Below are 27,826 nucleotides of genomic sequence, written 5' to 3' on the forward strand. Positions count from 1 at the left end.
ACGTTTCCAGCCTCCTAGAGATAGTTATTTACGGAGCTTCTTAGAAAGTCCCCTGCAACATTCATGGCTTCAGTTCTAGCCCCAGAGAGCTGGTCTTGCAGCCAAGCCTAGAAGGCTCATGAAGTGATGATTCAGAGCGTGTGGTGCTGACGCCAGGCTCTCTCCAAACACTGCCCATTCTAAGGCACAGAGGCAAATGTCCACTTCCTATGTCTCTACAGAATATGGAAGGCAGACTTCTCCTTGGACTTTGGGAAGTAGAATACAAGGTGTTCATATGTGAACATTTCCCCATGGTGAACATTTCCCCAGGGTGCAGGTGATGCTGGGGACGAGTGCCTTTCCAGGACAACTCTGAAGTGTCCCACCCTTGCCAGCACCGCTCTAGCATCCAGCAGACCTGCACTCAGCATTCCCCATAATCTAGATGTCAAAATGGTCATTTCTGAGGCACCAGTGATACCTGCCCATCTCCAATTGTGGCGTCAGAAGTAGAGGTCAGGTGTGGGGGGGTGGAGGAAGTAACATTTCTTTTGAAATCATGGTTCATGACTAAGGGAAAATCACAATCTACATAGGTTAAAACAGCCTACACATTGTATGTAATTCTCTTCTTCATCCAAAGTAGGTACATTTCTAGGCAGAAGATGGTTTAGAACTGCAGAGCTATGATATGTGATGCAAGGGAAGAGAGGCCAAGGCAAAATATTCCCAGAAGATGCACTGAAACCGTTCCTTCCTTCCAGGCTGGTTCTCCTACACATCAGGTAGGGTGTGAGCCTCACCTGCAGGGAGCTGTTAATAGCTAAGAGAAAACTGAATGAAGTAAAACCAGATGTGCTCAGAAGTGGCTATGCGCCCAACATCTGGCTCCAGAGAGAGGCAGCGAAGCAGCGTCATCGAGTGTGATAGTGACAGAAGTGAAGAGGTTCTAGGGATAGCCCACACCACCCCCAAGCTGACTCGAGTTGTTCCCTCACAATCTGCACTTAGGAGCACACACTGGGAGTGTGGAGTTGGCCATGGTGGGTGCATTTATGCCTTGGCCAACAACTGTAGAGTAGGGCTCTTGTTTTCCTAGCAGGTCTTAGTTAGAGCCCTCAGTCTCCCGCAGACAACCCCATTTCCCTGTTGTCCCCTCCTGAAGAGAGTTGATGAAAGAGAGCACACTTGGCCAGGGCCCTGTGGTCTCTCCTTCCCCTTGCGAGACAATTTGCAAGCACAACTTTACCTTTGTCCAGTCCCTCCTGCCCTATAGGTTAGGCCAGGCCAGATCACAGAGAATGTGGATTGCCCCTCCCCTGCCTCCTGAAAACTTGTAAGACTCAGAAGCTCCCTTTGTCCCATGGATCTGAAGGGTCTCCCTGCAGGAACTCATCCTGCCTCCTATAGTATGGCACTCATGTCCTTAATGATTTCCTAAGGACCTTGTGGCTGTCTATGGCCATGAATGAGCCTATGGAGCTCCCCATAGAATTACACCGAAGGGTCATGTTGTCTCAGCTTTCCTTCTATGGATCGGCTTTCATGCTTTTTTGTTTTGTTTTGTTTTTAAATCTAACAATCTGGTTGTTACATGTCACTGGCCACTAGAAGGAAGCCACTTCTGAGTCAAGGAGATGAAAATGTCCTGACCATGGAGAGGGACAAACACGGCTTTGCTCAGTAACGGAAGGAAGGGTGGTGGGTGGCATCTGAACTGACAGGATGTGATCACCTACCTCCAGGAAGCCTCCGACTGGGCAAGGGCCATGCCTTGACCTCGCCATCCTCTTGCCTCAGTTTTCTGAGTACTATGATTAAGGGTGGGTGCTTCACTGATGATAGAGTATGAGAGGCAAAGGGAAAATGAGAAGGGGGAGGTGTCTGACAAAGAAGGGACAGGGCCTGATTAGAGCTGCAGAAGTTCCACCTCTATGTCAACAGCTCCCCTATGACAGTCTCCTCCGGGTTTTAGCTGACTCTGTATATTCTTTATGCCTTACATTGATCGATGTTTTTTTTTTTAATTATTTTTTTATTATATGTAAGTAGCTGTCTTCAGTCACCCCAGAAGAGGGCATCAGATCTCATTACGGATGGTTGTGAGCCACCATGTGGTTGCTGGGATTTGAACTCATGGCCTTTGGAAGAACAGTCGGTATTCTTAACTGCTGAGCCATCTCTCCAGCTCCCAGATCGATGTTTTATTTTAAAAACACACTTTTTAGAGGCTCATCAAATCTTAACCCATGCAATTTCTGCCCTACCTCGAACCCCTCTTAGCTAAAACCAAGACCCTGTGTTGTTCAGTGCCTCTCCCTCTCCTCTCACCATGTCTCTGCCATTTCTAAATCTTCCATCTTTCTTACGTCTTCAGATTTATAGCTTCTGTATTTTGCTCTGTGTCAGCAAAGACTAGAGGCTTTGCCTGTGATGTCCAGCAGCGGAGCTCGGTCTCACCCACAGAAGAGACCATTGACAGTGCAGGTGAGCTGTAGTCTCTGAGTGGAGCCTTCAGGTAGTTCCCAGTTCTGTGTCGAGAAGCCTGGGCCTCTCAGATGGGAACTATGCCCAAGTGCAGCTCAGGCAAGCACAATTCCCATACTCAGTGTTTGGGCCTTTTGGTTTATATATATGGACAGGTTTTGAGCATGGAGTTTTGCTTCTCCTACTGCCAAATCATCTTTCTTTCATCTGGTTGACAGGATCTTGCATCTTCTCCATCTGTACCCTCAGCTCCTTCTCTGCCTTATTAACTGAGTTCTCTATGATGCCTTCCCTTTTCATGTCTGGCTAGCAATGACTTTCCTTTCTGGAATGTTCTATTGCAGCTTCTGTTTTTCTTTACTTTGTGTGTTAACCCTTCTCCTTAAGACATATACCTCCAGGCCTTCCCCACCTCTCACAGAGAATGCTTTGATTTCACTCTCTGAATTGCCCATGTCTTTTCCTCTGCTGACATCCATTGTCTCTTACTGGCATTTGAACTACACAATAACTATTTTCAGAAAAGACACCAAAATCTTAGAACCCTTCATCTTTGAAAGTGACCATACTTGCTTCCACCCTTCTTAAAAACTTGACTGGGTACTGGATTCCAGATTGAAGACCACTCCTTCAATCTTGACTGCCTTTTGCCTGGCTTCTGATTTCAACACCAGGGCTCCCGTAGTGCACTGGGAGGGGGTGTGCTTTTTTTGGTATAGTTTAAGAGGCTACATGAGGAGACAGCCTGGAGTCCTGCCACACCCAGGAGGATGTTACCTGTGCTGCAACATCATCTTGGGTAGACAACGAAGAGTACTATTTGCATGAGCTTCCTAAGCCATTGTTGGGACAGATTTATAGAGTTCTAGGGAAAGATGTGTGTTCTATCTGGGTTTCTTCACTGGTACATGATTTTGAGGATGCTTGCTCTGGTTTTTCTCCGCTTTTATAAACTAAACTCCTTGATCTCATTCTTGGAGAGGATTAGTTTCTGCTGATTCTGGATGAATCCCATTGGCTTATGAGAAACTTCACTGTGCTTTGATTTAAAATGAAGCTGAAGCATTAAGGGCTTCACCTCTGTGAGAAGTGGGGTTAACAGGATTATTTGCATGGATTACCTATTATTGAGGCAACTGGTATCTTAATAAATACATATATTTGAAAAATACTCCTGCAAAATGGCCACACTTACAAATCTGTGCTCTTTATTTGTGTGGGCACATCTCCTATATTTATATGGGGATTTTGCTTTGAATTTACATTTGCGAAGTGACTCTAAATTTCTGTGTTCGTGTTTACATTCTTATCTTTACTTGGATGCTTAAGGTGAATTTTGCATCATTAGTTTACAACTATGCATTGGCCCCAAGGATAGCAGGATATAAACAAAAACACAGAAGGGACATAGCTTCATGACCCAGCTTGGTCCTCAGAGATTCAGCCTGTGTCCATTGAGATTGAAAAGACCATGGCTGGCTTCCTGATGCAGGAAAGGTGTTCAGAGCTATGTGCTTGGTTACCGGAGCATGGAGAATGTGCTATGCAAGTGGAGCTTGAAGACTGAAGTTTGTAAGATGTGAGTAAGTTCAGAGTCAAGCACTCCATCACCTTGACTCTGAACTGTGAGGGGCCTGTGGAGGATGCGAGAGTCACCAGGGCGGGTTAACTGCACACAGAGCACAGCTTGAGGAGACCTACTCTGAAAGAACCTCCATGATCAGTACAGGAGATCTTAGTTACAAAAGACAAATCCTTCCAGAAGCAAACACTGCCAACCCTTCCCTCCTGTCTTTCCATAAGGCTAATCCTCAATGAGAAGTACTTCTTCCTAAAGCCTTCTGGTTTGGATAAATCAAATGGACTCTGGAAATTTAGAAAAGTTGAACTGTTGACAAACATACAGTGCAATGATCTAAAATAATTTTAGGAGAGACTAAAACATTTGATCCCATATTTTATCTCTCATCTTCTGCCTAACGTGATTTTAAAATAGACCTCATGTTTAACTTAAATGTCAGATGTTCACTGACTTATTGCCGGAACTGTCTCAAAGTGGGGAGAAAGCTATATAAGGAAAAGTCAATCCAGTGCTATAATTCGTATACCCAAGTGTAGCAATGGTAAAGACGAACGTAAAACTTCTTATTGGTTGCCAAATAAGCTTCTCAAAGAACCTTTGCAAACAAGAGTATAGGAAGAGAAAAGCAAAACAAAACAAAACTTGCATTCTTCAAAATAAAGTGAATACAGACAAAGCAAACATTTAATTGTGCAAAGTCAAAGCACTAAAGGAGAGTGTTTGCGGACAGTGGATATGAAATGCTGGCTCGAAGTCTTTTCTAAGTTTGAGGTCTCAGGAGTCCTGGCAGTTTCTACCATTGTGCTCCTGGAGAATCCCAAGCTAAGCAGGACAGTTGTCCTCAAAAAGACAGAGCATTCAGAGATCATATGAGGAATTCGGTGGGACCAAGAGTGCTAGATAAAAGCCAAATGTGATAGTTAATATTGACTGTTGACCTAATGGGACCTAGAGTTACCTAGGAGACACACCTCTGGGCGTGTCTGAGTTTATAGATTAGGTTAGGTGAGATGGAAAAGATGATCCCAGTGTGCCGGGCAGGATTCTATGGCCTGGGGTCCTGCACAAACAGGAAACAAAGGACTGAACACTAACTTTCACTGCTCTCTGCAGTCTCCAGGCAGGGATGCTCAGTGGCCACTGCCTTACACTCCCACTACCCTGCTTTCTCTGCCATGATGGACCACACCCCAAAACTGTGAGCCAAAGTAAACGCCTCCATCCTTAAGCTGCTACTCCACCTTCCTAGCTTTGCTCAGAACAACTTCTAGATTGAAGAAGTCTTTGGCAACAGCTAGTGCGGAGCAGCTTTGTGTTATGTTATTCCTATGCTCTGAAAATGTCCTGACCCTTGGAATTTTGAAAAGTAATGAGTATTTTTAAGGAGAGTGGACGATTGGTTAGGAGCAATAGATAGTCAACATGCTCCATCAGTCAAATTCAGAAGAAGACAGCAGACTGAAGGAAAGTACAAGGCATATATTGGCCCTGAAACTAATTTCTTACAATATAAAATTGATCAATACAAAAAGACAACCTAATAAAAATAATAAACAAGAAGAGCTTAAAAGCAATCCAGGGACTAAACCACAAGTGATCGATAATGATTTGAAATATGCTCAATGGGGTGAGAATCCATTATTTGCCTGTTGGATTGGAAAATATTTAAAAATTTAGCAATAAATAACATAAAATAAGGAGCTCACCAATGAGAACAACAGGGGCAGTACATTCCTAACCCTGTGCTCTCGGATACACTTTTTTTGAGAGAATTTTGTGAAAATTTTCAGGATATGCATTATTTGACAGCAATGTGATTTCTAACAATGTCCCCACTCAAGAACACGAGGGTATATACATTATGATTGACTAAATGTCTGTATCTTGCTTCTAACCTTTATGCTAATGCCATAATCTTACACGGGACAGAATTTGGAGGTGAGGTCTTTGGGAATGATAAGATTAATATATGGTTGTGACAGTAGGGAGCACTTGGTGGGATTTGCCTGTGACCAAGAGGATGGAGAGAGATGAGAGCACACATACAATTCTTTCTTTTCCTTGTTCTCTTGTCTTCTTGCCACACGAGGAACTGCAGGAAGGTTGCTGCCAACAAACAAGGAGAAAGTCTTGTAATCTTGGACTTCCAAGGCCCCAGCATTGTGAAAGTGAATTTCCCTACTTCCACATTGAACTCAAGACATAGAAAAACCAAGCTGGACATGGGCTGGAATCTTCCTCCCTGTTGGCTCATGTCTATACTGCCAAAGGGCATTATGTGAGATGCTGGAGGATAAAAGTCCTGGTTGTTCTTTTCTGCTCTGGACCTGTGAGCTAACCCACTAGGAAAAATACTGCATATAATAACATAACTGTTGGGAGAGTAACCAGCTACTGTCTGGTCAGGTTTGAGGCTCTCTCTGCAGGAGGTAATTCTACCTGGTAAAGTCAACCTGGTCGAAACCCTAGAGCAATCATAGGCCTTGAGGGGGAACCTAGTACTGTCATTTGGACAAATGGACATGCTGTCAAACTGCCTTCTGAATATTTACGTTTATAGAGATTAGTGCTGCTCTCAATCTTGGTCAGAGATGCCTCTTTGCAGCAGGCAATGGAAACACACATAACAGGTGAAATGCTCAAAATTCAAGCCTGTTGAGTGTGCAGTTGTAAGTAGAACATCTGGATCATCCTGTTCAAGGCACAGGGACATCAAAGACGGGAAACTGGAAAGATCCTAAGAGCTAAAAGATGGGAGGGCTGCTGTGAAACAATGGCTCCGGCCATGACATGGCCACTGTACCCATGAACTCATAGTAGTGGAGGTTAGCTACATAAGATGAAGAGAGTTCACTGTCACAGGAGAACAGCTCCACCCCTCCCTCCGTTGAGAGGCTGCTGGCAGTGAGCTGTTGCTGGGGGGAAGGGAGCCATTTTCTTCATGGCCACTGCTAAATTGCCTGTGCTTCAGTTAATGCAAACAGCCCTTCCTTTATTGCAGTGGGTTACAAAATAAGAGCAGAAGACACAAAAGCAGGAGGGAGATGGGAAGAAGAAAGGATTCAGAGAGGCATTGAGGGGGTGAGGGAGGGTAATGAGTGTGAAAATTACATATATGTAATATATACATATATACATGTATGGCATGGTCATTAAGTTATTTTTTATTATGAAAATTACTCCATCTATGATACTTTGTTGTTAGCCTAAGCAGACTAAGCTATCAATGATAATATTCATTTTGCATTATTTTTGAATATACTACATGCTAGAAAAATTTTATATATTACTCATATAAATTTAATGATAGAAATTATAGCCCAGCCAGATATAAGGTAATAGTGTATAGATTTTTTTTACAAGGCTGTGGCATATATTCTGAACCAAAGGGGATTTATCTTTACATAAAGTTGAAAAGAGTACAGATGTGTGACCTTTTAAGAAAAACACAGAGCAAGCTCTTCCTTTTGCTTCTGTGTCCGCAGCTGTGAGTACACTCAGGCTACAGAAGAGGCTCACCTCTAGTGTCCTCTGCTGTAGTCAAAAGAAGGTCTGGTTGGACACCAATGAGACCAATGACCTCTCCAGTGTCAACTCCTGTCAGCAGATCAGGAAGCTGACCAAAGATGGGCTGATATCTGGAAGCCTGTGACTGTCCATTTCGGGGCTCACAGCTGGAAAAAAACACCTTGGCCTGACAGAAGGGCAGGCACATGGGCATAGGGAAGAGAAAAGGTACTGCCAATGCTCAGATGCCCGAGAAGGTGACCTGGATGAGAAGGATGAGGATCCTGTGACGGCTTCTCAGGGGATACCAGGGATCTAAGAAGATTGACCGCCATCTGTATTACAGCCTGTACCTGAAGGCCAAAGGGAATGCATTTAGAAACAAGTGGATTCTCATGGAGCATATCCACCAACTGAAGGCAGACAAGGCCAGCAAGGAGCTACTGGCTGACCAGGCTCACAGTTCTAAGTCCACAGAAGCATGAAAGCACCAGGAGGGGCTTGTCCAGGCCAAGAGCGAAGAGATCCTCAAGACTTTGTCCAAGGAGGAGACCAAGAAATAAAGCTTCCCTTATGTCTGTACATAGTGGCCTGGCTGTGGCCTCACAAGGATCAGTCATTAAAATGAAGCAAGCCACTGTCTATTAAAAAAGAAGAAGAAAAGTATAAACACATACATTTGTTACATAGAAAAGGCACACATGATTAGGTAGCACGTTTCTGAGAACACACTGAAGCTCAAATGGTGATTGCCTCTGAGGACTTGGAATGCTGCCGGTGAACAAGGTGTGGATAGGGAGTGTGGGAGGCTTGCTTTTCCCTCCACACCTGTCTTCACTGTTGTCCTTTGCAATGTAAAATGTGTAAATTGTATTAAGAAGAAAAGAAAAGCAGTAAAATGCTTCAAAGACGCTCCACCTTGATTCTTCACTTCCTTGAGGTACAGGCTACAGGAAGGCTGCGCCTGGTCATCTACACTCTGGCCCCATACATCCATAGGGTGTCATGTTAGGGGACATGATGCAAATCCTCTTCTTCACATCTGGGTTAGAGATGCGCCAGATTTGGGAGAAGCTGGGTTCTCCCACAAAAGGTAAAGCACATTGTCCATGCTGGCTAGTAATGTTGTTAGTCGGGGGTCAGTGGTCAGGATCAGGGGTATGGGTTAGGGTTCAACAGGATTAGGGTCAGGGTTCAACAGGATTAGGGTTAGGCCCAGGGTCAGAGTTAGACAGGGTTAAAGTCAGGATTAGGGTCAAAGTTAGCATTAGACAGGCTTATGGTTATGGCTATGGTTACAGTTATGGTTATGGTTATGGCTATGCTCAGGGTCAGGGTCAGGGTTGGGGTGGGGATTAGACAGGGTTAGGATTAGAGATTGTTCATGGTCATGGTCATGGTCAGTGTCAGCGTCAGGGGTTAGGGTCAGGGTCATGACCCTAAGTAGTCATGGACTTCATTCCCAAACAGGACAGGGATGCTCTTCTCCTAACTCCGCTGGCCTCAGTGGCAAACCTTAGGCAGTCTGGTCCCTAAGAAGTGTTCAAAGAACCTTTGGATTCTAGACACCAGGTTCTGCATGGAGAGGAGAAGTAGAGGGAGCATGACTGAAAAATCATGTGACTTTCAAACTCCTCTGGACTTTGGTAGATCAGTCTTTCTAAATCTGAAGTGTGGTTTGTGGAAGCATTTCTTTTTCCTATTTCATGGCGTTCAAATGGGATCATGCCCTCGGGTCTCCCTTAGATGCATTTATTCTATTTTGCTTTAAGACATGAGAAATAAAAATAGGTTTTTAATTTTCCCTTCAAACTCTGCCTGCCTTTACTCTGGTGTTTGGTTTCTTGACGCCTTGTGTCGCCTTTACCAATGTGGGACTGTGACTGTTCCCTTGTTTGTGTGGAACAGATCAGATTCAAAGCATGGTCAGAGGAGAACAAACTGCCAACTGTGAAAGCAGAACATCTCGTTATTCATGCCATGCTGTGTGTCAATCAGTTAGTGGCTCTTAGCAGGCAGGCATCATGCGGCCATCAGGCATGGCTGGTGTGACACTGCCTTTCAGAATTCCCCTTTGGAGAACAGTTTGGAATGTGTGCATACAAAAACCTCCAAACATACATCCTTCCTCAGTTCATGAGCACATACCACTGAGAGGAAGAGAAGCAGAATCCATGTGCTAACAGGAATCTCCATAAAGGAATAAAGTGTGAGCACAAATTCCAAGTTCATCCCGAAGGATGAGTGTGGGTGTAAGCCAGCAGTCATTCTAAGCAACCACGTATGAGGCTCATTTCCAGGTGTATCAAATGGCAAAGAACACATTCGTGTATTTCCTGGTGTGTGCAGGGTACTGTCCCACCCCTAACATGTTTGAAAGACAAAATAGGAAGAAAAAAATGAAGGAAAGAGGAGAGGAAAAAAGGAGACCTAGGCAGACCTCTAAACAACCACTGCTTTAAAGGACAGAGAGCATTATCATTTGGGTTGAAAGGTTGGTGTTTATTAATAAAAAAAAAAGTCTGTGATGGTGTTTTAGTCCCCAAGGAAATAAAGGTGGACTGGGAAGAGTGGACAGAGATAGCCAATTGAGAAACATCACATGAGATGGGGGTGATGGGACCATTTAACAAACAGGAAATTTTCTGCATAAAATGGAACATGGGTAGTAGGAGATATGCCATCTCATAAGCATATGATGTTACACACTTGCAGTAACTGAGAATTTCAAGCCAAATTCAAAATTAACAAGTAAATGAGATATGAACTTGAAATATCTTGTGGAGAAACATTTGTTCAATGGTTCTGGTTACATTTGGATTTTAGGATATGTCATTGAAGATGTGAACACAGATGATAAAGGACTTAGGACCAAGGTAAAGTCAGCTGATCTGAAGCTAGTATAATGATCTGAGCTCTATAGATCATTACTGCTTTGGTCTACAGCAGCTCCTCCCTCATCCTGGGTGGTTTCTTCCCTCACCTCTTCTGTGCTTTAAGTTTTAAGCTGCACCGTGTGTTTTTCTTCAGCATAGTTCCTTCCATGGGTACATCATGGCTGCATGGAACCAAACTTGTAAACACTGTCTGAACCTTTATTCTTAATGTTTCATTTTCACTTCAGAGTTCAGCCATCTATTTTAAACCTTTGCTTTAAAGGATTAAAGCATCTGAAGCATTTAAAGAAGAAGAACCTTGGCCCTTGTGACTGTGGTCACAATGCCAATTTATTTGAATGGGTCTTAGCACTTCTGCTTGCTGGGTAAAATATGTTTTTGCAGGAGGAGAATTCTTATAGTCAGAAGTCAAGGAAAATGATGTGGTCAAAGTGAATAGATTTGGGGACTTATAGCTTTGGGAACTTCTTCTGGAAGTCTAAGAGATTTACAGACAGCCAATCTTTGTAATATTTAGGTATAGAAAAAGTAAAATGCAACAATAGCCACAGATACTAAGTGATAGTCAGGGTCCAAATACAGTCAAGCTCATTTTGATTGTAAAACCTGAGCTTTTCAATTTGCCTCCTGCTGCACAGAAGTAATACAGCATGTGATTCATTCTCACATTTGAGCCATTGTTAACCACAATGGGCGAGGGGAGAGTGAGATGCAGGCCTTGGCTATTATATCCCACTCACATGAGAGGGGAAGAAAATTATAGTGCAGAATGACCCATCAAATTTCCCTGACAGGTGCTAATTCATTTTGATCTATCCCTCACTGTAATTTCATTGGTGTGTGTGTCTGGGGGGTGGAGGTGGGGGTAGGGAATACATATTTATAAGTGTGGAAGCCCGCTGCTGTTGTTCTGTTTATAATTTACAGCAACAAAGAATTCATTTATAATTTCCATATTAGAAATCCCAAGGTGACCCTACTGTGGATGCCAACCCCTCCCGCTGTGTAGGATTCCTAACATAATAAAGAATAAAGCAAAACAACAGTATATCCTGACCTGGGCTCATGGGTAATCAATTCACATATTTACTGCGAAAACAATAGGCTGTTCAAAACAGCAGCATTACTACACTGTGCTGCAGAAAACCCTTGGGAGCCTGAAAGGGGCCGGCCTGGGAAGCAGCTGATTAATCGGAGTTACTGATGTGTCGTTAAAGAGTTATTGTTTTAATTATAATTAACACTCACTACTTACTTGTGGAAAAGGTGCAGAGAGATCTCCAGTGTAACTCTTGATGACACTTGTGGCTTTTGGGCTTTGTAAGCCATGAGCAAATGAACACAGTAAAACCAGAGTCAAATGGGAGAAGAGAGGTGGGGCCTTTACAAAATACCGTGTTCTATATGAACATCTCTCAGGTTAGGAGGCTATGGTGCACTATCTATGCGCTCTACAGAATGCTTCCAGAGCTCCAGGGGAGGGGCAGGGGTTCTTTTATTTCCAAGAAAAACACCAACATAAATTCCATGTGGTATATAAAAATCCTAGTGCCTCTCATGACAAAAAAATAAATAAAATACATCATAATTAGAAAGAGGACTCAAACCCGCATTTTACTACACAAGAGAGATACAGCTCATTAATAAATACATGAAATGTCCTAACATAGCTAGTACTTAGAGAAACATACATTTAAACATCGTAAGATATCACTCTACAGATGATAGGTACATGATTGGACGGATACACAGACAGCCAGGCAGGTAGTCTGAGATAACAGGAACAAAGGTCATATTCTTTACAAAAGTAGTATGCGCTCTCTACCACCAAACCATCTTTTCAGCTTCCTGCTTCTCTTTTTAAAATCACATTATTGTCTGTGACTTTGAAAAATAATTTTCTGATTCCTCCATATGCCCTCACCTCCAGTCACTGATTTAGAAAGCATTTCACCCTGATATGCAAAGTAGGGGCCTGTTTCTCACACTGTATGCAAACAAACACAGGTTTACTTCTTTTCCTTGCATAATAATAGGGAGTAAATATAAGACAGAGGGGAACTGTGTGTGTATGTTTCTCTCTGTGTGTCTCTCTGTGTCTCTTTCTATGTATATACATATATATTATACATATACATTTGCATGTATATGTGTGTGTGTATATATATATATATACATATATATGTATATATATATATGTACCTTTTATACCATTGTAAGTCAAAGAAAACAACAATTATACACACACACACACACACACACATACACAATGGTGTAAAGCTTTATAGTTTCAATAGAAGACACATTTCAAGTTTTGAATTCTGATCTTTTTCTAGGCTGGGACATGTGAGATTTTATGTTCTCAAGGTGCTGGGCAATAGGATTAGGCCCAGCTCCTAGATACCAGGATAGGCAAGAAGTACTGAATTAGGCCAAGTTAAGACATTTAATAGATAAGGCCTATTATTATTATAGCCTTAACAGTATTTTCCACTTAGGGTAGATTCACTGGGACATGATCCCACTCTGAGTTGAGAGATGTATATGTATGTGTGTGTGTGTGTGTGTGTGTGTGTGTGTGTGTGTATATACATATATGTGTGTGAATGTGTGTGTTTGTGTATATATGTTACATATATACTTACATATATATTTTCCTATTTCCAAAGCTCCATGTAGAGATATGACAGAGCTACATGAAATAACTGCACAGTAAAACACCATCATAGTTAGCTGATATAAAGGTCTAAGGGTGTATTTACTCAGGAGTAGTCCCACGGTACCTGCAATGTGATCCCATTCTGGAAGTACAGGGACAGTTTACAAGGAACATTAATAATAAAGAGGTCAGTACAGGACAATTTTGAAAATTGTACTAAAATTTGAAAATTATGTTTTGAGGAGCCTGGAGTGTGGTGCTTAATTTTTATAACTCTTATAGCCAATATGACTTGGTTTTCTGTAATTAAAACATACGCTTTTTTTTTCTCCTAATATTTATTTTCCAATTATGTGTGCTTTGTGTCTATGTGTGTGGGGGTGTGTGCGTGTGAATGCAAGTGCCTGTGGAGGTCAGAGGAGGATAATGGATTCCATAGAGTTACAGGCAACTGTGGAGCCAACTGATGTGTGCCCTAAAATAAAACTCTGGTCCTCTGAGATAGCAACCCGCTTTCCTTGCTCCTTAGCTATCTCTTTAGACCCAAGAAGTATGTTCTTATATTTTACCAGGATAGATAAGTCCCATTTGCTCAACATGACTTCCCATTGCTACTAATGCTTGGCAAGTAGCTCTTAGTAAAACCACCATCTGCCCTGGGTGAGTTACAGCCTCTGACAGGTTAGCTAGTACCTTTGGAATGGCTGGGGCAGGGCCTTGCATTTTCTTCTTTTATTGACCTTTGAATATGAACGCCTGGCCCTACCTATGTCTAGCCGTCCCATACTTGTTCTAAAACCACCTGTCACTGGTTGTTCAGAGTCTTCTGTTTGCTTTGCCATGTTTGTGTTTAACCCTCTGCAGCAGTGGACAAGCTTGGCTTCTTGCCTTCTGTAGATATAGAACTTAGCAAAGTATCGGACATGTAATAGGTATTTTAAGAAGTACTTTCTGAGCCTATGAATGAATCTCAAGAATTCAGAAGCTAACATGAATTTTAGGGTCTAACAACTAAAATAATCTCTCCCAACTAGGTGGGTGATGGAGTTTCAGTGGAAGTCCATATAGGTTAATTGCAGAACATGCACCTCATTCATTATGAACTAGGAAACACTAGATGCCCAGGGATGGGTGTTTCCATGCAGCGCGGAAACTGCAAGCATGCTGATTTTCAAGCTGCTGAAAAGGAAGGGATTGATTCCTCTGAACAACCAGTTCCCCACCTTCAGCACTGAAAGGTAGCTCGCAGACAGCCCTGGAATCTGCTGGGTAAATGCTGAGGTCCAATGTCAGGAAGCCGGGGGGGGGCGGGGAGGGAGAACACATCAAACTTCTAAGTGAGCAGTTAAAATAAAAATTCTTCCCAGTTTATAAATGAAAGTGCGCCCAAGTTAATTTTCACACAGTAAAGGTATAAAGCTGTGTCTTGCCTCCTTCCAATGTAGTTTATATGGGGGCCTGTTGTGGGTTGGATAGGAAATGAATTACACAGGCTCACACACTTGGAGACTTGGTTCCTGGCTGGCGATGTGGTTTGGTTGGTTATGAAGCATTTAGGAGGTGCAACCTCGCTGCCAGACTGAGTCGCTGCTGTTGGAATGGTCTTGGACAGATTACGGCTTGCCCTTGCTGCTTTCTGTAGCTGGTTGAGGATGTGATCTCTCAGCTTGCTGCTACTCTGTTTCCCCATCATTACATGCTCTCCTCTCAGAACCCCAAGCTAAAACAACCCTTTCTTCCATAAGTTGTTTCTGGGGATGGTGCTTTATCATAACAACAAAGGAGTAACGGATACAGGGGTATACCTCTTCAGTTTATATTTACCATATAGTAGAGAGTCTGGGTGTTTTACAAATATCATTTCCTCCTTAGGGCACTCCTTTGAGGTCTGGGGCTGTTATTTTGTATTTAAAATTAGGAGATTAGGCTGGGAGAGGTCAGACTGTTATCTGTAACTCATGCAGCCGCTCAATGGTGGGCATTCTGCGTTAGGGACTTCTTAAAATTAACTGTGGTGTGGCAAAGTTAGGAGAATCTCCCTCCAAGTCAAGGAAAGTGTAGTTGACCACAATGGCCAGGCCCTTCCTAGCTGGGGGTGGCTACCAAGCAGTGTGGAATACATGCTGAAGTTCATCAGGCATGCATTGGAAGTCATGCACTTACATACCTAAAACACATGGCCAGGGCCTTCTAGATCATGGGGTGGGCGTTTCCTTTGTTTCAATTTCATCTTTCTGTCGTGGTTATGGGATAGAGGTCATCCTTTCCTCCCAGTTATCCTCCAGGAGGTTGGAGAATCTGCTAGCTTTGCATGCATTGACTCTCCAGATTTAGAACTCTTTGCAAAGATGAAAGGCTGGGTACCGTGTTTTAGCATTCCCTGTGACCTCTCCGCAGGCCGCCCTCTATGCCCCTCTTGTCTCCAAGTCAGCTGTCTGCTTGTCTGAGTAATGTACACTTCAGGAAGCTTCGGGATTTTTCAGAGCCCTTTGAGAGATCTCAAATATAGCTTTAGGATGAGACAAAAAAAAAGTCCTGAAAGCATCGATTTTTTTTTCTGAATTTAAGGACCAGTGGTGGAGAAGTAACCCAGAAGTTAGGAGCAGGTATGACTGCTAAGTGAATACAAGATCACGGGTGAGTGAGCAAAATCTCCTTTCTCAAGGTCATAGCGTATGTGTTAAATATAAAGAGAGCACAAAGACAGCCATGAGGAACCCTTGCTGTCTTTCAAGACGTAAAATATCACCCGTTCTCTTTAAATGACCAAGAGCATAGTAAGTCATCTGAAAACACGGCAAGTCCTGGAAGCTGGTGAAGGATCAGACTTTAAGACAGAAACATGAGCTTCTTGAGACACATTGATGCCTGCCCTTCCACAGGAGACCCTGGGTGAGGTGGGACAGATCAGTTTCCTGGCAGAGATCAATCACTGGGGCCTGCAGAGAAAAGCGCTCCAGTGTTAGCTCCTGCTTCGTAAGACACAATGACTCATCTTTGTTACAGAAGATGGTTTTACTACATGAGAAAATTTAACTCTAAAGTCACCTGTTCTAGAGTTACTGGTAGACAGACAATTAAAGCTTAAGGTAGTTGAGATAAGGATAAATAATATTTATTAAGTAAAATTACATTTATGCGCTGGGCGGTGGTAGCACATGGCTTTAATCCCAGAGCTTGGGAGGTAGAGGCAGGTGGATTTCTGAGTTCAAGGCCAGCCTGGTCTACAGAGTGAGTACCAGGACAGCCAGGACAACACAGAGAAACCCTGTCTTGAAAAACTAAAAAAAAAAAAAAAAAAAAATTACATTTATGAATGCAGATGGTCTTATAATTTATTGACTTTTAGGCTATATTTAAATAGTCTCTTCTCTCTCTAACTGGCATGATCTTTAAAAGAATAGTGACAGACCCTCCAAACATACATGAGTGTATATACTTCAGAGTGCTTGCATGATCTTTAAGTGTTCAAGATTGAGAAAAATGCAGTCTCTCTCTAACACAACTGTGAATGTGTCACAACTAAATCTCACATTGAAACATAGGGCCCTGAGTTTCACGTTGAAAACATCCTTAAGAATCTATAGGAATGAAATACATATATGTACATATTACATTAATAAAGGGATGTAAATTACATTTATAACTATTGTAGAAAGAGTTCAAGGATAGCAGCCATATGAAGAAGGTCAAGGATAGAGTCCATTGTCATGAACTATACTGAAATCAGAGAGTGCCTAAGGAAACCAATATAAAAATGGAACGGACATTCTTCTAAAAATAGAACCACTGTGTTAAGAAATTGAGCTAAACAAAAATTTCACATGGAATGGAGATTAGTTAGAATTTGAAAGAGGCCAGAGAAATCCCTTTTCAAAGATAAATAGTATTAGAAGCTATTTTTAAGCTGGAATAACTTTCTAAAATTACTGGAGAATTATCAGAGAATGTTTGTACACCATTAAAAAGCAAACAAGGCTGCTTTTCCTGTCTGTACGGCTCTCCAGTGACATGGGTAGCAAACAAAGTATTGGATGGAAATTGCCCTGGATACTTCTCTCAGTGATCCTACAATGTTCATTTATAGGATATGTTTTCAATCCGGTCTCCTGTGCTCCCAGCATGCACTTCTCTGCTCCATGCCACCCTGGCAGGCCTCCTGCTGCCTGCCATTCTTCTCTGTGGGGGTTCGTTTGTTCTTCAGCCTCCTCTGTGTGCAGGCTTCTCCATTCCTAAGTCACAAGGGTGTGTGTGAGCCAGCTTGCTTTGTAAGTGCACCTTGGAAACCTTAGCACCCAGCAATGGTGACTGCATGCTCAAGGCAGGGCCTTTGGGTGGAGCTCTCAGGATGCCTTCCTTTTACCTCGTAGAGTCCACAAAACATCTAGACCCTTCCTGGGCTGGTCTTGGCATCCAGCGTCCACCAGGTGTAAAATTCTGTTTTGTATAAGCCAACTAGTTCAGGTCCTTTGTTATGATGGCACAAAGTGATTATGACACTTGGCATTAATATTGGGAAAATAGAAACATCAATAATTCATGATGCTTAAAAAGCACAGATTGCTTAGAGAAAAGGCCCAGAGCTTTGAAAGAGGAATTATGTTTGATCATGCTAAATTCCTTTGTGACTCACCATGTTGATAAGAGGCAGGAGATTTAATATCTCTTAACTCCATAGAGTCCTTGCTTTTTTTTCCATTAGGCTTTACATCATAAATAAGTTCATGTGCATTTCATTGTTGCAAGGGTAAGTGTATGTGCAAATGATCCTGATTGAGAGTGGGTCTGTATGCACTTGGGGTGGGGTAACAGGGTGGAGAACGGAACCGAACCTCAGTGCTCATAGATTACCCACGGGGGATGGGGAGAGGGAAGATGGGGGTGATGGATAGAAGCTTTGTTTCCTTTCCATGAGCTCTAACAGCTGATCTCAGGAGGTAGGATTTATTTATTTATCCACCTTTAACTTTACAACAACTAACACTCAGCTAGTGGCCAAGAAGCACAATCAAAGATACCCTTGGTGACTGTGATCTGTTTGTTTGTTTGTTTGTTTACATTTATTATGGAACTTTCTGTGACAGGATATTAAACTGTGGCCCAAGATGGTCTGGAACTAATTATATATCTCAAAATGGCCTAAAACTCATGGCAATACTCCTGCCTCAGCCTCTGCTCATTATTCAAAGTGTCTGGCCATACCTAAGCCTTTGCAAGGCAGGATGGGAACTCTTACAAACTTGTCTTGGATCTACCACAAAGAAAGGGCACACACCCCTCAACACGTTCACAGAATTACCACGTGACACAGCCAGCCTCCTACTGTACATTCCCCCAAAGTGATAAAAATAAGCACACATCTACATAGGACACTCAGAGCAGTCTTTGCAATACCCACAATGAAGGAAAAGTCCAAATATCCACTAACAGAAATGTGCAAACTAAGTATTACATATGCATACATGTCTGGTGGTATGTTGTTTGTCATAAAAGGCAACAGTGTGGATGGCTTTGACAGATATCATGCTAAGTGAAAGTAGCCAGGCAAACAGAGGCAGATACTATATGGTTCTATTCCCGTACGATACAACAGTGCAACCTCCAGGGACAGAAGCTGGAGTATGATGGATAGGTCTCAGGAGGCTGGGGAAGTAGGAATAACTAACAGGGGTCTATTTTGTGATGATGAGCCAGACAGAAGTGGTGCTGATGCGATGCTGGGATGTGCTCAGTGCTCAGGGCTCATGTCATGATGCGTGAATTTCACCCCCCAAAATATTTCAAAGTTTTTGCTAGAATTTTTGAGAGAGGTAAGCAACAGAGCCTGCTTCTATAGCCAGGTCACAGGGAATGGATAGCTTTGCCTTATAGAAACTGCATTTTCAGCAAGTTGTAAACAATATTTTACCTTATATGTGGACCTAGCACACACAGATACACACACACACACACACACTCGTGCGCACGCACGCACGCACACACACTCACTCACACCTGCACATGCATGCATACATGATGTACACCCACATGCATGCATATATATATATATTAAAGAGTGAGTCAGTCTAGGGGGCAAAGGGCCTGGATTCCTGTCCCAGCTCAAGAACGAGGTTGTGAGGTAGAAACACACAACCTCCTGGGTACAGTTTATCCCCCACAGTTGCTGAATTAAGCCAGATGAATGATGACCACATTATCGTCTAACCTAAACAGTTTTACAAGTTAATATTTTATTAATGAAGTGAAATAAAGTTTGACTTCATCTTGCATCTAATAATAAATAGTATCCAGAAAGTGCCTGGAGCAGCACATTAGGAATGATGAACCCTGTAATGATAAAAATGAGTAAAAGCTGTTGTTCAAGTGTGGGTGGAAGAAGGAACCCGAGGCACAATGGATCAAAGGTTTACAACTTAACAATCTGCTTGAGTGGACCAGCTCTAACTCTGTGGAGCATGGACCTCAAGTAACTGCATGCCTGAATCTTCGGGTGTAATATAAATGTTCCTTCACACACTGGCAAATCACATATTGCTGCTGAATAAGGGCAAGAACAGAATCTCACAGTGGCAAGACTAATGGCCCTGGTGATACCTACATCCCAATCCCATGATCCTTTACATGGCCAGTGGAAATGAAAAATACAGTGACCTTCTGAGCAGAATCTTAGAATTACTCAGGTGACATGATGCCATCCTGTGGATCCCTGAAAGGCAGACAAGGAAAAAGTACAGTGATCCTCAGGGTGAGGCTGTGTGAGAGGAGGTTGTGTTGGCTATGTCTGGAAGGAATTGGAACCATAGGATTCACACAGTCCTCAGACATAGGACAAGGCGGGAGACAGATCCCCCTGAAAGTTCAGCATGGAATAAAGGTCTGCTGACACACTGACCACAGCACTTAGGTCATAACCCTTCCTTTGTTTCAGCCAGAGTGGGAGCATTCACAGGCCCAGAGGCATTCTTTAACTTTGTCTTTATAATGAAAGCTGAGCCCACCTAGAAGTGTTCCACTGTCTTAACCTGTTGAGCACGTGTTCCGTGACCTTGAGCATAGTGTACCTCTAACTTCTCCTTCTTGAATATGACCTCAAACTAAACATGCTACAGAATATGTATGGTGAGAGTGCACAGGAAAGCACCTGCCTCTGCAAGGCTTTCTTCAATGAACAGACACTTCCTTCCTTAACAAAATCCCCAGGACTCATTTGTTCAAGGAAGCCACTGCTTTCGGAATAGCTCTAGGGCCCTCCTTACTGCGGCAGGTAATACACTGTTTTATTTGAGCTGTGCCTGTTAGCTTTGCATGCACCAAGAGCATAACAGCACAAGAACAGATCTGCTGCTTTAAGACATTAATCGGGTGATTAACTCCTTAAAGGAGCAAAGGAAAAACCCAAAGAGTAACTCAGTGGTGAGTGGAGAAGACCATTGGTTCATGCAGTTCAAACCAGCATGGTGCCAGGCACTCCTAGAAAAGTCACCTGAAGGTGCTGGGGGGTGTGGGAGTGAGATGCCCTTGCCAAGATGGGATGCTCCATAAAGAAGTCAGATTTGAGAGAGGAAGGGTCACTGTAGCTGTTGGTCCTTGTCAAGGTTAAATTCTGATGAGGCCCTTTCCCTGTCGATGGCGGTTTATATTTTAGCAGTGATGTCCCTGTCACTGTCATGTACCTAATCAGATGTTAGGGAGGCATGCGTTTATTCACATGCAAGTTCTCATTTGATATTACAGAAGGAAATGTAAAGCATTATTTTTCTAATTTTATCCAACAACTGATATAATAAAGATGAAATGAGAATGAGATACATACACGCATGAGCACACACTCACATGCATACACACACCCATGTGCAGATGCATATGCACAAACAAACACACACACACTTGCATACTCCCACACATACACACCCACATGCACACACACCCACACACTCACATGCACACACATGCATGCATGCACACACACACATACACAAGCATGCATGTTCACACACACACATCCCCTTCACATGGAAGACTTTAATCAGATTCACCCTACACAGGGGATGAGACTCCTCTAAGAAGTAATAAACTTTTTTTTTTTTTGACAACAAAAAGCACAGTGCGAGATGCAGGACACCTTCCTTTGAGTTGGTTGTCAGGGTGTCCTGGAGAATCCTAAACAATACAGGCTACTGCCACCGCTCTTGGTTATCCACCAGCACTTGACTGTAAGGCCTTATGGATGAAGACACCACTAACTCTAGTGACAGAGCAGGGTGAGGTAAGTTGGTACTGACTGGGAAGTTGCCTCCCTGCTAGGTTTGCATAATGCTGCATAATAATAGAGAAGTCAATCATCTGTGGATTTTGCATGTGTGTGTGTGTATGTGCTGTGCGTGTGCATGCATGCACGTATGTGCATGTGCTGTACGTGCATGCATATGTGTGTGTGTGTGTTTGCACGTGTGGGCGCGTACACACACGTACGAGTACACGTGCAAGTATGCAGGGCCCATGGAAGCCAGAAGAGGGCACTGGATGCTCTGGAACTGAGTTACAAATGTTGTGAGTCAACTATCGTGGGAAATGGGAAGAGAACTTGGGTCCTCTGGAAGAACAGCCAATGTTCCCAACCTCTGAGCCCTTTGCTAGTATTCATTTGAGCCTTTCCTTATTCTTTCACTAATACAGTAAGAAAAATCTTCACTATGTGTTCATTTTATCTTTGTTTAGAAGTTCTAATTTTGTCCACCCTGGGGGCTGTAGAAATGGCTCAGCAGTAGCATGCTTGCCATGCTAATATGAAATCTAGACTGCAGGATCCTCATAAAATGCTGAACACAGAGGTGTGCAACTGCAGTCTCAGCACTAGGGAGGCAAAGGCAGTAGGATCCTTGGGGCCTTTTGGCAGGGCAGCCTAGCTGAATTGCTCAATTCTAGGTTGAGTGGGAGATCATGCCTTTAGAGTGATGGAGGAAAACACATGAAAGTCTGGCCTACACACATACACTCACACACACACTCACACATACACACATAATCACACACAGAGATACACACACACATTCACACATGCACACACTCATACATACACACACTCACACACATACACGCACACAAACACACACACCATAATGGATCCCATTACTTAAAGAAAGGAAACAATCATTTAACCTACTCATTAGAGACTTACCGCATACACAGCAGGACATCAACCTGCAGCTGAGGTTTGTTACATAACTGTTGGAAACAGATGTTTGATTTTTCTCTTTCATTTTCTAAGTTACAGGAGTGAAAACTTCCCATTTCCTTCTAGAAACATTGTAGTCCGTGTCTGGACAGCTGGAGAGCTCCTGCAGCAGTGTACCTCAGGCAAACTGAGTGGTAGACACACCTCTGAAGGGGACGCAGCCTGGGGAGGACCCTGCTGGGCTTCCAGAGTGGGCCTCTAGAAATTCACAAGGACAGCCCTTCAGGCTCTGTTCTTCAGTCTTTGTGCTTTTACAGGTTCTGTGTTTTCTTCGTCTCTCTGGTCTCTGGACAACTAATGTGTTATTCCTACTGGTGGCAGCCATGACAGGGAACCTGGCTTTGCAGTCTAATGCTCTGGAAATTTCCTGTAGCTGGAAGACAGATATTTATTTTCTATTACGTGACAGTACAGGAATAATTTCTCCAGGCTTCCCCTATCTGTTTTTAGCCTAGATGCATCAGGAAGTGTGTGCCCTGTGCCCCAGCTTTTGCTGTGTAGACCACAGAGTTTGGTTGTGATCCTGAGTGCTCTGGACACACAGTCGGACACTGTGAAACAGCTCTGCCTGTTTTCAGATGTGTTCCTGTTGATACAATGCAAGCAAACAGCTGGTCTTCCCTGGGCTTGAGATTTCTCCTTACACAGCTCAGGCATGCTAACAGTGCTCCCACGTAAAGCTCAAGGTGATCAAAATACAAAATTGTGTTCATTGAATCATGATTCTGAAAGACTTTCATATGGGATGCAATTATATTCACAGAATATAATTATTAATATCAATTACTGTCATATAATATACATATTTAAATAAAACAATGATTTCTAGGGTAGGATACTTAATAAAATCATGATATACTCAGAAAACGTAAAACCAGAATAGGCAGAATACAGAAATCCTAGCCACTGAGCATGAGTTTAGGTTGCATACACAGCTTCATTCTTATTCACACTGGCTGCAGACTGTTAGGTTACGCCATTTTCTCCACTTTTGAAGCTATGAGAGGGATGCTGGTGGGTGTTCTTTTCACAAAGACAAGTGTTTCCAGAAGCATCTGTTGATCGACTAATGATGCCAAAATATGATGTCCTGCCTCAAATTCCTTATAAAGTAGAAGCTTAAAGTTCACAGTTCATGGGGTGGTGATAGTCATTGTGAGGAGAGGGTGGCAGAGAAGGTGGACAGATGTGTTCAAACGCCAGCCAAGAACACAAATTGTGCATGAAACAGGAGCTCTGAACATATTCTGCTAATAAAGTTAATAATTCAGATCCTTTTCTCAATATTTGCTGAAATAAAAGCTAAAATTGAGAAACTATAAATATGTATTATTGTATTGGAAATTAGTATGATAATGAATCCATTAGATGTTAGCAAAAACAATGTATTTTGTACAATAAAATCTTCATGAGAACACATGCTTACATTAACTTAAGAAGTATCTTGATCAGGGTAAACCTGAAGTTTTTCTCAAACTTTCTTCTGTCAACCATTTCGGTCATGCAGCCTCTGCTAAACTCCACATCTGATTAGCATTATGGAATCAGGAAATAAATCTGACTTCCTAGGGTCCCTGAAAACCATTCAGGGACCATCGTGGAAATCTATGCCACACTTGTCCTACAATAAGTTATTAACGCATTCCACAGTGTGAAATGATATAGTGACACTGTACACTTAGGGATGAATTTTATTTATTTTCATTTTTAATGCTTGAATTTAAAAAATAATGGCTATAAAATAGGTCTAAAATATCAGCAAAGATTCTTTGATGTGTTGGGCTTATTTCATTAATTTTTTGACCATTACTTTACCCACCATCTATTGTCCTCAGTCACATCTTACACTTTATTAATACACTATACCATTGACTCTCATTCACTCTCTCAAAGATGTTTATAATAAAGCATCTTCAGTCACAACGTAAAACCCTCCCTCACAGTACATTACTTCAGTTCTGATGTAATGCTTTCACTCGTAATATCACACCCCACTCACAACATAACACAATACAACACCATCACTCATAACAACCCTGCCCACGACAGAACACCCTTGCTTATACAATACTCCACTTACAACAGAATACCCTTGCTTAACAACACCCCACTCCCAATATAATAGCGTCACCCATAATGGAGACATCACTAGGCAGAATTCAGGACTCTCACTCATAATAAAATACCACTGGTCACAACCTAACATCCTTAATTACATATGACACTGTTGCAAGAAAACAGTCTCAACATAAAATCCTCAATCCCAATATAACACCTTCAGTCAGAATGTAACACCCCCACAACATAACATAACACCCCCACAACACAATGTGACACTCCCACAACACAATGTAACACCCCCACAACACAGGTGAAAACATTCATGCAGGCATGCTCTTAAATTCTATTCTGCCTATAAAGCAGAGATTCTGAGCCTAGATAATTCCCAGTGTTTTCACATGACTTACTAAGTAAGCTTTTGGTCATTTAAGAGAACAGGTGATATTTGAGTGCCTGAAAGATAGCAAGGGTTCCTTACCATTGTTTTTTGTGCTCTCTTTATATTTAACACACAGGGTATGACTTTGAGAAAGGAGATTTTGCTCACTCACCCATGATCCTGTATTCACTTAGCAATCATACCTGCTCCTATCACTTCTGGGTTACTTCGCCAACATTGGATCTTAAATTCAGAAAAACCAATGGTTTCAGGACTTTTTTTTTTCATTTCTTCTTTATTTTTTGGTCTTATCCTAAAGTTGTATTTGCAATCTCTCAAAGGGCATTGGAAAATCCCCCAGGTACCCTCTTTCACCTCAGAAGCAGAGGGGCACTAGAAATAATGAGGTCTGAGGAATGCATTGCTGCTGAACACTTTTAGATGAAGGGCTTTCAGAGCTGAAGAAAAGCCTGCATCCCAATGTCCTGCTAGTAGATTGTGATTAATATCAAATCAGCAGCAGTTGCATACCTTATGAATGTACCTGGGGGCCCACAGAGCGCTTCTTGTCCCATCTCTGCCCCCATGCCCAGTGCAAGTTGCAGTGTCAACAAACAGAATAGAAGACTATTTTCCTTTCTGAAAGTGTGGCTTAGAAATACTGAAGGCCTCCAGGTCTTTGCAAATCACAGATAGTTTCATTTGACTCTGATGGGTCCATATGTGGAATAAAGCTCTATATGCAGCAACAACCAAAGAGTTGCAGGCATTTTGTGCAAAGGCTTGTACCTAGTGCTTTTAACCATGTGCCTTTCAAATAGTGTATAGCTAGGGTTCTCTAGAGGAACAATCTATCTGTCTGTCTGTATATCTATCTATCTATCTATCTATCTATCTATCTATCTATCTATCTATCATCTACTTGTCTACCTACCTGTATAATTTATCATAGTTACGATATTTATTAGAATGACTCACAGGCTGTGGTCCAGTCAGTCCAACAATGGCTGTCTACCAACAAAAGGTCCAAGAATCCAGTAGTTGTTCAGCCCACAAAACTAGATGTCTCGGCTGGTCTTTAGTATATATCAGAATCTTGGAGAAGTGGGCTCTAATGCCAGTGAATGAGCAGACTTGCCACTGAGAGCAGGAGCAAGAAGGCAGAGAGTGAAGACTTCTTTCTTCCGTGTTCTTTACATGCTCTGCTACCAGAAGGTGCAGCCCAGATTAAAGACATATCTTCCTACCTCTGAAGATCCAGATTAAAAGTGGATCTGCCTACTCAAGTGATTTAATTAAGAAAAAAATCCATCACAGGTATGCTCAGATGCTTGGATTTTAGTTAATTCTAGACGCAGGCAAGCTGACAACCAAGAGTAACCAGCACAGTTAATTATCTCCTTTATTCCTAGTCAGGATATTCAGGATGTTACTCAATGAAATCAGAATGATAATTCAAATGCCATAGAAGAATTATTTAAGACTGAATAGGAAGGATAAAGAGGAGTTTATTTTGTATCTGTGTTCATAAAGTGATCGATGCTGCAGCATTCTATTCTCTGTCCTGAATGAAGGCCAGTCTCATTCCTCTTCATCATATATCATGCACAAAATATCAGCTAGCTTTTCCTTTTCTATTAAAAAAGATAAAGCATTTAAAAACAACTCCTGACTTTTACCAATATCCCAAGCATTCCTACTAAGTTTATTCCTGCTGTGCCAACTCCACCAAACTCAGCAAACTGAAATGTCACATTTCTGTTAATCCTCAGATCAGTTGTGCCAGTCTGTCCTTAAAGAACAAAGGTTGTTTATATCTGGGTACACTCTCAGGAAAACTCCACGTTGCTTGTTTCACTGGGCTTCAGGCTTATGGCAGACAGGAGGTCAACTCCTGACTTCATCAGAATGATCACTAAGCTTAGGACACTGGAAGTCCCTAAGTGTGCAGGTTATAAAGGTGATATGTGGCTGAACAAGTCTCAAACTTCATCTTGTAGTTACAAAATAACAAACAGAATAGGTATTTAAAACCCAATTGAAATTGCTTAGTAAAAACTTACAAATGGAGAATTACCTTAAAGTAGCGTCATTGCCACAGTTGGTTCAGTTATGGAAAACAAACAAACAAACAAACAAACAAAAAACAAGAAGCCAGTTGTCTTTAGTGAGAATTAATAAATTTTGATATGATTGCAATCATTAACTGGGAGAGAGGAAAGTTTGCAAATGTTTTTCCTGATGATGAGGAGACTCGCTATGCATTTATGAGATGTTGGGCCTATGGAGCTCATGTAGAGTACAGCTAAGCACCATTCACAGCCTTTGAGCCATTCTGAAGCGATGGGATGAGGTTGGCTAATTTTTTGTATCAGCATTACCCAGTGCTGAGGGGTGACTGCTTTATTTATTCTCCTTTGAATTGGTCCTGGTTACCTCAGAGTTGACAGATGGGAATGTCTTTGGCATGTATTCACTTTTTGTTGATGTGCATTTCATGGCTTTGCCCCTCCCAAAACTTACACTCTCAATGGTTTGAAGGAGATGATTTCCTAGTTTTAAAAAGATTCAACATGATTGTTAGGAAACTAGATTTTTTAAAAAAAAGAAGGGCCTGCACTCAAGATAATTTGGAAGCAAATGGGAAAATTTCAATATGGACTATTTTGTAGCTATAATTTTAAGTGACATTTCTCCAAGTAGAGAATGGGCTCTCGAAGCGACCATAATAGAGTCATTCTTAGGTCTTGGTGATTGAAGTACAAAGACCCAGAGCCATCAAAGAATCACTTCAGGACATCTGGTCTCATGTTAAAGTCCTTGATCCATTTTCAAGTTGAGCTTTGTGCAGAGAGATAGATATGAATATATTTTTATTCTTCTACATGGAGCTATCCAGTTTGACCAGCACCAATGGCAAAAGATTCTATTCTTTTTACAATGTATCTTTGATTTCTTTGTCAAAAAATCAGATATCCATGGGTATTTAAAGTCATGTCTAGGTCTTCCATGCTAGTCCACTGATCAACAAGTCTAC

General features: G+C 42.1%; 1 protein-coding gene and 1 pseudogene across 6 annotated transcripts in view; one reads left to right on the forward strand and one right to left on the reverse strand.

The window, feature by feature from the left end:
- Positions 1–27,826, reverse strand: part of Prkn (parkin RBR E3 ubiquitin protein ligase) — a 1,238,651-nt gene that overhangs the window by 540,084 nt on the left and 670,741 nt on the right. The window lies entirely within an intron of this gene.
- Positions 854–8,121, forward strand: LOC116077121 (annotated as a pseudogene).

The sequence above is a fragment of the Mastomys coucha genome, unplaced genomic scaffold, assembly GCF_008632895.1.
Source record: "Mastomys coucha isolate ucsf_1 unplaced genomic scaffold, UCSF_Mcou_1 pScaffold5, whole genome shotgun sequence".
In the NCBI taxonomy this organism is placed as follows: Eukaryota; Metazoa; Chordata; class Mammalia; order Rodentia; family Muridae; genus Mastomys; species Mastomys coucha.